The sequence below is a fragment of the Diceros bicornis genome, chromosome 1 (genome assembly GCF_020826845.1).
Source record: "Diceros bicornis minor isolate mBicDic1 chromosome 1, mDicBic1.mat.cur, whole genome shotgun sequence".
NCBI classification, from domain to species: Eukaryota; Metazoa; Chordata; class Mammalia; order Perissodactyla; family Rhinocerotidae; genus Diceros; species Diceros bicornis.
The window spans coordinates 1,179,528-1,190,028 of record NC_080740.1 but is presented as its reverse complement, the minus strand read 5'-3'; the positions used below and the strand labels follow the sequence as shown (position 1 = coordinate 1,190,028).

Genomic DNA, 10,501 nt, shown 5'->3' with positions numbered 1-10,501 from the left:
TGACTCCACTTCCAAGAAAAATAACTTGAAAGTGAGAAACTCCAGTGGTTTACCTCCTCGACAAGGAGATGGTTTATGTCAGGAAAGAAAAAAAAGGCTTTGTTGACATGGCATCCTCACATCCCCAGAAGGGTAAGAGAAGAGCCATCTTTCCCCTACGGAAAATGTGTGACTCATTACGATGTTCATAACAGAGGGTCCTGGGATGTGGTCGTGAAAACAAGCCCTGCAGTCATCCTTTCCTCCCATCACTTAAGGGTTCATGCAGTAAGATATCAGGAACCTACCTTGGCCCTTTTCCAAAACATTGCCAATTACATTCATCCTGATTACCCCATTGTAACCCTTGCAGGAGGCAGGAGAAAACCCCTATCTTTCAGTAATGGCAGAGAATTCCGAGAAATCGCAGTCATTAAGAGAAACCAGCTCAGGAGTAGATCCCTTGAGTCATGGGTCCACAGCTTCAAGGTGGGGAAATCAAACGGGGAATTGACCAGGCCGGCCCCGTGGCTTAGCGGTTAAGTGCGCGCGCTCCACTACTGGCCGCCCGGGTTCAGATCCCGGGCGTGCCCTGACGCACTGCTTCTCCGGCCATGCTGAGGCCGCGTCCCACATGCAGCAACTAGAAGGATGTGCAAGTATGACATACAACTATCTACTGGGGCTTTGGGGAGAAAAAAAAAAAAAAGGAGGAGGATTGGCAATAGATGTTGGCTCAGAGCCGGTCTTCCTCAGCAAAAAGAGGAGGATTAGCATGGATTAGCATGGAGTAGCTCAGGGCTGATCTTCCTCACACACACACACACAAAATAAATAAATAAAAAACACTTGGCTATTAATCTGGTCACTTGATTGAGACTGATTGATTTTGCAATCAATTTGCTGAAAGTGAGGTTTTTCCCCCTAACTTTGACTTCCTCTGTTTAATTATAGATACCATCACACAGTGAAAATCTACCAAGTAACAGAGCTGGACCATTAGCATGCAAAATCTATAAGTGCTGTTTTGTTCACATGTGTGTCCTCGATGCCTCAATAATTGCTGAATTAACAAATCCAGTTCTTAAAGGAGATAAGAGAAACAGAAGTTCCGTGATACATGGGAAATTGCATGCACCTAGTCAGGTATGAAAGGATAGAAGGTCTCATGGAGTAGGTGACTAATTCATGAAATAAATGTCTTCTGTGTAGTAAGGAGGCCGTCTCAGCTGTGCACATGACAGGTGGTGGAAAGTTAACATGGAAAGAAGCGGGAAGACTGGAGAGATTATTAAAAGGTGAAATCCAGAGGATTGTGTACAGGTGACCTACAGCAGGTGAGGAACAGGACAGGAGTGAGGATGACAGATGTTCCGTCTTGTGACGTTAAGAACAGTGAGAAGGAACCAGAACCAGGGAGCTGTTGACCTGGTTCTGATGTGATCATTTTGAGGTTGTTAAAGACACCCACGTGGAGAAGTGAAGCACACAGTTGACATGAGGATGTGGATGGGAAAGGTCTGTGCTGAAATGTAAATCTGGAGTCACCTGTGTAAGGGTTTCCTTTAAACTGTGATTAAGTCATAACATAGTTGCCGTTCTCACAAGCCTACAAGGAGAGAAATACAAACAATGGGAAAGTCGCCATACAGGAGGAAGTGCAGCAACAGAGGGGGCTCCCACAGGGGACCTGGCCACATGTGCGGGGTCTGGGAGTCCATGGTTAGTGGAAAGAACAATGCCACTGAGGTTTAGGACTTGTTCTTCTGTTCTGAGCAACTGGTCAAAATATCTCAGTCTCTGCAAAAGGAAAATTATGATAGTACCCATCTAGCTTATAGTTACACTGCTAAATAAAATAAAATGTATGAATAAACTTTATACGCAGTAAAGCACCTAGAAGAGAGATCTAAATTTCATTTGGTTTGCTCGATATTATGTAGCTCAGTTACAGAGATCAGAAAGGTGACGCAAATTACTCAAGTCACACAGCTCTTATGTGGTGAAATGGGCACTCAGATTCAGGTCTGTCTGACTATGACATTCAAGGTCTATTTCAATTTTTCTACTGAAACCCACTTATCGGGTCACGAACATGACGAAACCATTTATTGAGTCATCACCCATTAAGTGAATCACTCTTAATAACTCCTAAATATTTCTTGATAACCATGTCTCACTAAAGCATAAAGAATGTTTTTCAGTGCTGCCTTCACTTCCCTATTTCTCAGGGTGTAGATGAGGGGGTTGAGCATGGGGGTGACCACGGTGTAGAAGAGGGAGACAAACTTCCCCTGGTCCTTGGATCGACTCTTGGCTGGCTGCAGATGCACGAAGATGACGGTTGCACAGAAGATGATGACAACCTTCAGGTGGGAGGAACTGGTCCCAAATGCTTTACGACATCCAGTGGCTGACTTGACCTTCAGTACCACCTTGGGCAACGCGCCCATAGGAGATCAGGATGAGTGACAGAGGCACCACCAGGAATAAGACATTAGCCACAAATAGCTCGGGTCTGGTTGCAAGTGGTGTCCACCCAAGCCAACTTGCTGAGCAAAGGGAACTTGCAGAAGAAATGGTCTCCTTGGCTATGCCACAGAAGGGTGGCTGCAGGGTGAGAGAGAATTTTCTGAGGGTGGTGGCACCCCATACGATAGATGCCAGGATATGACCCGAGCCGAGGGTGCATGACCAAGGCATAATGTAGAGGACAGCAGAAGGCAAGTTAGCAATCGTACGACATCACAGCCAGGAGGACACACTCCATGGATCTCAGGACAAGGGAGATGATTAGCTGAACCACATGGCCACCATAGATGATGGACTTATCTGGACCCTCTAGGTTGACTAGAAGCTGAGGGATAGTACTATCGGTGAAGCAGAGGTCCAGGAAGGAGAGATGGGGTAGGAAGAAGTCCATGGGAGCGGGGAGTTTGGAGTCTAAGCGGGATACTAGGAGGACGGTAGCATTGCCAAGGAGCCTCAGGAGGTAAAGGAACAAGATTACCCCAAAGAGAACCAGCTCTAAGTGAGGCTGGCCAGAGAAACCTACCAGAATGAACCCCAGAAGGCACTGTCATTGGTCCGCCCCATTACTCTTGCTTTAACAATTCACTCCAGAGTGACGACTTCATGTTAAACAGAAACCTCAGGGATTTTGTGTCAATTCCTTGGCAATTAATATCTAGATGTTGAGAAATAAGACTGGGACTAGAGGAAGAGAAAGGGCCAGAGTGGAGAATAGCAGAGTGTGATGCCATGATCATCCCACGAAGTACATACCTGGTCTGTTGATCAGTGATTTTCCATCTACCTTGAGGATAAAATAAAAGTTAGAATGCGTCCAAGTTGAGGTTTAACCCACTTTTTCATCACTATAAATTTTTTCAATATAAAGGAAATGGAATTTTGTAGTAAATGTGGGAATTACAAACACCGTGGTGCATTCTCAGAATCTACCAAATGCATAAATAAGGTAGGGACATGATGAAACACATCAGAATGAACAGCACATCATCTGTGTAAGCAACGCATTATGAGAATGCAGAGTAGGGAGAGGAGTCTATAGAGGGGAAGGTTTCAAATTCAAAGAAGTGGTCACATCTTACTCTTTTTTTTTTTTTTGTGGGGAGGATTAGCACTGAACTAACATCCATTGCCAATCCTCCTCTTTTTCCTGAGGAAGATTGGCCCTGAGCTAACATCAGTGCCCATCTTCCTCTATTTTATGTATGAGAAGCCTGCCACAGCATAGCTTGACAACTGGTGCATAGGTCTGCCCCCCCAGGATCCAAACCCACGAACCCTGGGTTGCCAAAGCAGAGCGTGTGAATTTAACTACTATGCCACGAGGCTCGCCCCGGTTATATCTTACTCTTGAAGAGATGAGTAGGAAAGCAATCCAAGGCCAAAGAATTGCACAGGTATAGGAATGGAGGGTACATTATAGGATGTCACAGAAAAAAAGGAACTAAATTTGAAGACTGATCATTGTGTATTTTGGCTATGCCACATAATAGAATATGATACTTAGAAGATAAATTTAAGTCACTTTTTCAAGGATCATAAATGTCAGTAGACATTATTTGGATAGCATAGGACTTGTAGGAGGGTTTTAGTTTGGTTTGAATTTTCCTTTCAAGGAAAAAAATATGGTACAGTGTAGAAGAATTTAAAACAGAAGACACTCTAGTTCAGAAACTATGCAGGCAGCTATAGTGACAGTGGACAATGACAATGTTATGAATTTGTGAGAGAGTGAAGTTGAGATAAATAGAATGCAAAAAACACTACAGAGGGTTAATTAAGTAAAAATCATTAAGATTTAACTACCAATGAGATGAATATTGGGCCAATGAATAGGAAGAATTTGAAACGAAGAAGGAGATTGAGTAGTTAAGGACAGACTGTATCCATTCAGTCTTAAGTCAGTTAGTGCTAGGAAGGATCAGACTGATCATTCCACAAAGTCCAAGAACAAAACTGAAAACCATTGTTTTGATGTTCTTCTTTGCATTGACTTGGACCCACAGATCCAGCCAGCCTGTGACACATTAATACCAGCTGCTCGTTTCATACCCTCCACAATGAAGACCATACGTAAACACATAAATCATGTATACAACACGTATATTTATGACAGTTGCATAATAACGTGATCAGGGAAGCCAAATAAATATAAGCACTATCTCCAGCCAAGTGCCAAAATCCTGGATGCAACCTCCAGTCTCTTAGGAAGCAAATGTAGCTGAAAGGGGTAACAATTTAAGACCCTAAGTCTTTACTCTAAAGTCATTTATTTAAAAACATTCCTGTTGAGTTTTTAAATTTTTGTTAATTGCATCTCTTACTCTATATCACCAAGTTTGTTGTCTCAGCTCAAGTTTTCAAAATTTATTTTTTATGTTATTGAAATGGACTTATAACTAGTGTCCCGCCACCAGGACACCACTGAAGTCATATTTATTGTGCTTAGACACGTGCAATTATTGCCACCCCTGTGTTAATGGAATTCTATAAAGCATGATGAAAAATAAAGGACTTTGGTGACTAAAAGGTTTAGGTTTAAGTCCTCACAAATGAAGCTGCTGCAAATGCTTTAGAAAACTGTCTCTGAAGATCATAATTTGGTAAAAACTGAATGAACTCCCTCACTTTACCCAACTCTAAAGACATGAGCATTTCCCTTTGGCCAGCATGGTAGTTCAACCAGAAGAATTCTAAGAAACATATTTAGGAACTATCCTTCCAGATGATGTAATGTCGAAATTTTGAGGAAATAGTGGCAATTAAAAAATACATGCTATCTTTAGAACATCTCATATTCGGAGCAGCACAACATTTACCTCCTTTACCTGGAGAAGACAAAGATGTTCTTCCTCCTTTGATGTCCAGAGAAGACATAATTTATTATGAAGTTGTCAGTTTCCCTGAGGCGTGGATGTTTGCACACTCTAGAGGTCATGGGTTGGTCCTCTGGGATATCATGCCCCACCAGGAATACTTATTAAACACAAGATGACCAAGGAGAGTAATGCATTGTAATCCCTGAAGTTTTAATTTTTATCATTTAAAGCATTTTTTTATAGCCTAGGAAATTTCAATAGTATTTCTGGAAGCACTTAAGACTTTATTGAGCACATGTGAACAGTCTTCCATCCATCCACCCATCCATCCATGCACCCACCCATCCATCCATGCACCCATCCATCCATCCATGCACCCACCCATCCATGCACCCACTCATCCATCCATCCACCCATCCATCCATGCACCCATCCATCCACCCATCCATCCATGCACCCACCCATCCATGCACCCATCCATCCATCCATCATCCATCCATCCATCCATCATCCATCCTTCCACATCAGCCCTGCATTTAACTCCTCTTTATAGTTTTTCATCAGATTCTAACAAATCTCAAAGTTCTTCACACTCATTACAGGGCCCAGCATGACTTGCCCCAGCTTGCTTCCTCAGCTCTATTTGCACCAGCCTTGCTGGTGTTTTGTTTTGTTTTGTTTTACATTTCTCACACTTCAATTTACTCCCTATATTGAGGCATTTTAAACCGCCCTTCCCTAAGATGGGATGTTCTTCTCGAAGTCTGCCTGCTCGTCCTACTTTTCCTCAGGCACCTTTTCCATACCGCCAATCTGAAACAAATCTTTTTATATCATGCCCTTTGTTTTACTTTCTGGCGTCTAAAAACTATCAGAAAATTGCACACTCTATTTTTTAATGCCTATCTGTTACTCTGGATTCTGAACTTTGTGATGGTGGGTTGACCATTGCATCTCCAGTGCTTAGTTGAGTGTGTGACACATCGCAGTTGTGTAATCAATATTTTTAACTGGGATAATTATTTTAATCCACCCATCCAAGTTTACTTTGTTTCCAACAAAATTTACTTCACGTTTGACATACTTTTATGTAAGCTTATATAAAACAATAATATTATGTACTTTATGATATTGAAGGCAGGGATCATGTCTTACTGATCTTTTTTACTCCTCTGGAGGAATAAATACATTGTGAATTAAATCAAGTATTAAATAAGTAAATCTCATCCAGGTATTATTAAACAAGGTTTTATTTCATAGTCATTTCTTGAGTATTTATCTTCTTCTAGCCACTGATCAAGAAAATAGAGATGTAGCCATGAACTTGCCCTCAGGTAGGTCACAGATAGAATCAATTGTGTAAAGCCAATGCAGTGTCAAGTTATCTTGTTAACATGTAAGGGAAGAGAATAAGAATTTAATCCAGACTTTGAAAGGACAAAAGAGCTATTTGAAAAAGAGATGTTTGTTGAGAAAGAAGTAGAAATTAGCCAAAACATGAGAAAAGAAAGTAAAGAAACTATCCAAGAAAAAGGAAGAGAATGAACAAAACTCCCAGAAACCAAAAAGCATATTAGGTGTTTGCAAGCAGTTTTGCGAGACTGGTGTCTAGAGAGGGCGTGAGAGAGCAGTGAGGGTCAAGTCGACGGTCATCCGGCCAGACAAGGTGTGATGGAAGTTCCACGCTGCGGCATGTCATTTGATTTCATCCCACAGAAAATAATCTCATTAGGAGTTTGAAGTAAGTGGAAATATTATTTAACTTTTCCTTATTTTGATGGAAAATTTATCCTTAACTTTTGGGGAAAGAGAGATGCTACTGCACCCAGGAGGTTGTGAAGTCATTGGTGATATTCTGTTATCTTAAACTGGGTGGTGGGGACATGGATGTTCACTTATCATCATTGTTTTTTTAAAAAAGAAGCGTATGTACAGCAATATGGAGAAACATATAGGACTGAAGATAAACACGACAGATTGAGAGCATGAATTGATCTCATCCACTTCCCATTATGACAGTTAAGACATCTTAAAGTTTTCATCAAGAAGGACAGAGAAAAGGAAGAAGAACAAATGATAGATTCAGTATAATAACATAAAATACAATAAGCTTTGTTGACATGATAAGCTAATTCTAAAATTTATATGGAAACTCAGTGGGATGAAAAAAGTAAAAAAACTTTTGAAAAGACAAAAAAATTGGAGGAATTCATTCTACCATTTATCAAGACCTCCTAAAATAGTAATTAAGAGTATGTGGTATTCCAGCACAGAGAGGTAAATAGGTCAAAAGAAGGAAGCAAAAGCTCAGAGACAAGAACATGCATCCATGATTTGTCATTAGTGGGCTGGATAGATCAGGGAGGGAAAGGGATGTCTGTTTTTTTGTTTTTTTTTTTTTTTGCTGAGGAAGATTAGTCCTGAGCTAACATCTGTCGCCAATCTTCCTCTACTTTATATGTGGGTTGCTGCCCCAGAGTGGCTGACAGGTGGCATAGGTCCATGCCTGGAATCCGAACCCGCAAACCGGGGCTGCCAAAGTGAATGTGCCAAACTTAACCACTACACCACAGGGCTGGCCCCGGGGATGCCCTTTTAATAAATAGTCCCAGGCCAATTAGATACCCAAATAAAAATAAAATAGCTAAAGTGTTTCTGTTTGGGATGATGAAAAAGCCTGGAAATGGATAGAGATGATGGTTACACAACACTGTGATTCTATTTAGTGCCACTTAACTGTACACTTAAAAATGTGCCATCTTCATGTTATGTATATTTTATAACAATAAAAAATTTGTTAGGTATATTTTATCATAATAAAAAATGAAATTGCACAACTATCTCAATACTATACGTAAAACACCTGAGTGGATTATAATCCACTTATAAATTATAAATTTAAGAGGAAAAACAACAAAGATAATAGAAAGGAATATTGGAATTTATCATTATATTTTATTTCTTCTTAAGCAAGACACAAAAAGTACTAAACTAAGTGAGAGATTGAGAAATTTAGTATCAGGACAGTTAAGAAATTCATTTGAAAAAGTTAGAGAGAAGCTATTTGACGAGAGAAGATATTTGCAACATATGAATAACAAAGGACTTGTATCCAGCATACATAAACGCATCCTAGAAATCAATAAAAAGATAAAACCCAATGGGAAAGATGAGCCAAACGATTGAATACGTGCTTCATAAAATGAGTCAATAAATAAAGTTTTCCAAGGAAAACATAGTTTAAAATGATTACATCTACCATCGCACCTCTATCTATAAGATTTGCCAAAATTTAAAAGGCTGACAATGTTACCACACAAGGTCTGTTTTTGCCCGCTGCCCAGAAAGCCAATCACTGAGACAACGAGATTGCAGAGAGGGTTTAATCACAAGGCAGCCAAGTGAGGAAAACAGGAGAACAAGTCTCAAATCTGCCTCCCCGAAAATAGGGACTCAGGGGTATTTATGGGGAGGGGACAAGGTGGTCTGAAATGATTGGAGGTGAGGAGACACGAGGTAATTGCTGATCTGCGCAAGCGTAGTCAGCCTTCATGCCTCTTTGTAGGACACAAGTTCACAGAATGGTGGCATTAGCATGCCCCTAGGGTGGCGTTCCAACCTCTTGCCGTCAAAAGGGCCCAGTTGATGGGTTGGTGGTCTCGATCCGGCCTAAAGTGGACAAGGGGTTCAGTTCCTGAAAAAATAGCTCAAACATCCATTACCATGGTGACTCCAACTCTGATGTTACCTATAGGAACCTAGTGGGAGTCAGATAGCATATTACCTAAACAGCACAGTTAACAATGGGTAAGTTTATCATGCAGGTTTAAGTCCTCACCTTCTGTTCTGATAAGTTTCTAGGTAAGGCCACCCCCCCTCCTTCTTCCTGGTACAGGGAACACATAACTTTACAGATGGAGATTTTCTTTTCAAATGTAAATATCTCTCATAAAGGGTAACCAGAACTAAGAATGGGTTTAGCACGACCCCACCTAGGTACCCCGGAGATATCTATAGTAATGGCCTATTCTGGGGGCAGGACTCCCATCCCAAACTCCTTTGGTTAGTTAGTGGGGGTGGGGGCCAAAATGTCATTCAGGCAGAGACATATTTTGAGTTGGCAAATTCCAGTCCCGCATAGTTACTAGCTGCTTAATCATCAACGGCTGTTTGCAGGTTTCAACATCATGAAGGGCAGACAAGGATGTGCAGCATCAAAAACTCTGATGCAATGACTTTGGGGCCTCAGAAAGGCCTTGGAGGGTCATTTAGGCATTTTCTTGTGGAGTTGAAGATCTTCATACACTATGGACCAGGAATCCCACCTCTAAGATCCCTAGAGAAAACTGGGTGGATATGCACAAGAATATACATAAGACACACACATAGCAGCATTGTTTAAAAGCATCAAAAACTGGAAAAGCCAGTTGTCTATCAAGAGTTGAATGAACAGGGGTTCCAAGGCAAGACGGTGATGTAGCAGGACCCTGAACTCACCTCCTCCCAGACACACCGAATCTACAGCTTCATATGGAACAATTCCCTCTGATAGAAATCCAAAAAACTAGCTGAGCCACTCCTACACATCAGGTGAATGAGAAAAACTCCATGTCTAACGGTAAGAGAGGCTAAGACACAATCTCACTATAAACCCCACCCCTGGTACAACTACCTACAATCGAGAGGGAACTCACAACACCCAGCTTCTCCCTGAGGAGTGAAGAGTTTGAACCCCACATCAGGCACCCCAACTTTTAAGACCTCTTTCTGAAAGATGAGACCCCGAACGCCTATCTTTGAAAGCGAACAGGGCTTGCTTCCATGAGACGCGCAGGGCTACAGGAGCTGAGAGACAGTTTTTACAGGCTCACGCAGACCCACCTGGTCAACCCCCAGGGCCCAGGACAGAGGCAGCCCACTGAAATGCACCCAGTTTTTCCAAGCCTATTTACTTATCTTAAAAGCTTCGGCCTGAAGGTCAGGTACCTAATTTAACACATCTCTAGGGGCTAATGGAAATGTTCTCCAAAGATGCAAAGGCCTTTAGGCTCTCCCTTGGCCTCCTCCAGGTCACAAGTATCTCATAGCTGTGGCCAGAGGGGCAGGCTTCTAACTAAACACCCAGCTAAAGGCCAACTGTAATCCTCTCCAGAGACCTGAGGTGGGCACTGTTT

General features: G+C 41.7%; 1 pseudogene; it reads right to left on the bottom strand.

Annotated features, from left to right (window-relative positions):
* Window positions 1–1,555: 1,555 nt before the first annotated feature.
* On the bottom strand, window positions 1,556–6,131 carry LOC131409949 (olfactory receptor 2G2-like; annotated as a pseudogene).
* Window positions 6,132–10,501: the final 4,370 nt, after the last annotated feature.